Genomic DNA, 2500 nt, shown 5'->3' with positions numbered 1-2500 from the left:
TTGTTGTTTCAAAATATAATTTCAAACACCCCTTAACTTTTCAAATTCACGTCCAAAGTTCTATTTCGTGTACAATTTGCGAGCGGAAATAACATCTTTATTTATGAGGTCGATGTACTTATTTCTCAAGATAATTTCACGGCTCGCAAGCTTATCCCGCTGCCAAAACCATGCACATCCGGCATATTGCCAATTTTCGAAAAACCCACAGAGCAAAAGCTGACTTTACTGCGATTGTTCATTCTACTCTAGTCACAAAGAACGGGCAGAGAGGGTATCACAATCAGCAGAGATGAAACACTGATGTGGCACAGCAACTTTGATTTTCATGCAATTCACACGTGTTATCTTGATTAAATTTTGTATAAAATCATGTTTATTAATGCATCACCGGGGGCATTCTCTACCCAAGTGAATCATCCAAAAATTCAGTGTTGTTAATCTCATTGCTTACAAAGAAGAGAGAATTACAATGGAAATACAAAGGCAGAATACACAAAACAGTTCTGAAATACATGATGCCAGTTAATATTATTATTTCCATCATTCACGTCGCTAGCACTCTATATCGCTATTTACTTAACGCGTGTCAATGTTAGTTTTGACATGGCCTACATTGTACTGTCTTCCTCTTACGACAAGAGGTAACGTGGCCTCCTCGTTGATCTTATTTATTCTCGTTAACAACACTGTCAAATTCCTCGCAGTGACCATTTATATTTTTTGAAGTAAGATTGCATCTAACTATTTTTGAAGACATTATTAACTAATATTTTCATTCAGACAGCTGAAACGCATTCCATAAATCACAAATGAATACACAAATCACCGCAGCAAAGGCTCGTGTGATCTGGCAGCTCACGAATGATGCTCATCACACGAAAACAATTTTTCTCTTGAATAGGGTGCGCCATTACCATGCAACGTTGAATGTGTCATATAGGAATCATGTTGAGCTGCAATCGCTCCTCAACTCCAATGATTCCTGTTTTCACGTGCAAAGGGCGTTATTAGTGCACCAAACTTGACGTCATAAACAAGACGCAAAAAATCATTTTATGCAACACCACAAGTCGTTTCGGACATCTCCGGCCGCACGGCTGGCGGAGCACGCGAAAATATCACAAGTCCGTACATCGACATCTCCGGCCGCACTGTTGGCGGAGCACGCGAAAATATTACAAGTCCGTACACCGACATCTCCGGCCGCACTGTTGGCGGAGCACGCGAAAATATCACAAGTCCGTACACCGACATCTCCGGCCGCACTGTTGGCGGAGCACGCGAAAATATTACAAGTCCGTACACCGACATCTCCGGCCGCACTGTTGGCGGAGCACGCGAAAATATTACAAGTCCGTACACCGACATCTCCGGCCGCACTGTTGGCGGAGCACGCGAAAATATTACAAGTCCGTACACCGACATCTCCGGCCGCACTGTTGGCGGAGCACGCGAAAATATTACAAGTCCGTACACCGACATCTCCGGCCGCACTGTTGGCGGAGCACGCGAAAATATTACAAGTCCGTACACCGACATCTCCGGCCGCACTGTTGGCGGAGCACGCGAAAATATTACAAGTCCGTACACCGACATCTCCGGCCGCACTGTTGGCGGAGCACGCGAAAATATTACAAGTCCGTACACCGACATCTCCGGCCGCACTGTTGGCGGAGCACGCAAAAATATTACAAGTCCGTAATTCGACATCTCCGGCCGCACTGTTAGCAGAGCACGAGTAGCAGCGGGTCACCCGAAGGGGCCGCGCCGGCCGACCGTGCGCGCGAGCTCGTGCCTCGCGCGGGAGAGGCAGAAATGCGGTCGCCTCCTGCTCGGCCGGCCGCGCCACGGGTGCCGTCAGATTGCTCGCGATTCGTGTGCTCTTCGCCAGGACGTGCGATGCATTCGGTTATATGTTGACTGGTGGAGCGGCGTCGGTAATGTCGAACACGTGAGTGGTGTCGTTGAGGACGCGCGAAGAAAGCCTTCCACGATTGATCGGTAACGCGGGTATTGATGAGCCCGAGGGGAAACGCCGTGACGTCCCCGAGGTCGGAACGACGAGCCCGGTGTGGTCGTCGATGTGAACCACCGAACAACGGTGGATACCGAACTCGGTCGTGGAGTAACCGCTTGAAGCGCGCCTCCTCATCGTTCTAATCGCGCACGTGGGCGGCGTTGTCAGCCGACGACCCTGTGCTCTATGTGCGGGCCCGCCTGGCCGTTCGGTCGGGCAGCCCGTCTCCGGTCTCGGTGGGTGCGAGCTATTTGTACGCGAACGATGCTTTGTAGCGAGTTCCTCGCGAGGAGCGTTTGACGTGTGCGGAGCGCTCGGCTCACCAACCGTCGGCGTTGTGCACTTCTCCTGCCGGGGTTGCCTGGTGCGAGTTGAGCACGGCGTCGGCGTCACGCTTAGCTGTAAGCCGGCTGCGGTAGCCTCGGCTGCCGCGGCCGCGCGCGGAAGCGTGTCATCCACGGGAGCACGCGTTGTGGGGTC

Source organism: Neocloeon triangulifer, unplaced genomic scaffold, assembly GCF_031216515.1.
Source record: "Neocloeon triangulifer isolate White Clay Creek 2 clone unplaced genomic scaffold, ASM3121651v1 ptg000024l, whole genome shotgun sequence".
In the NCBI taxonomy this organism is placed as follows: domain Eukaryota; kingdom Metazoa; phylum Arthropoda; class Insecta; order Ephemeroptera; family Baetidae; genus Neocloeon; species Neocloeon triangulifer.
Note: the sequence above shows the minus strand (reverse complement) of the source record.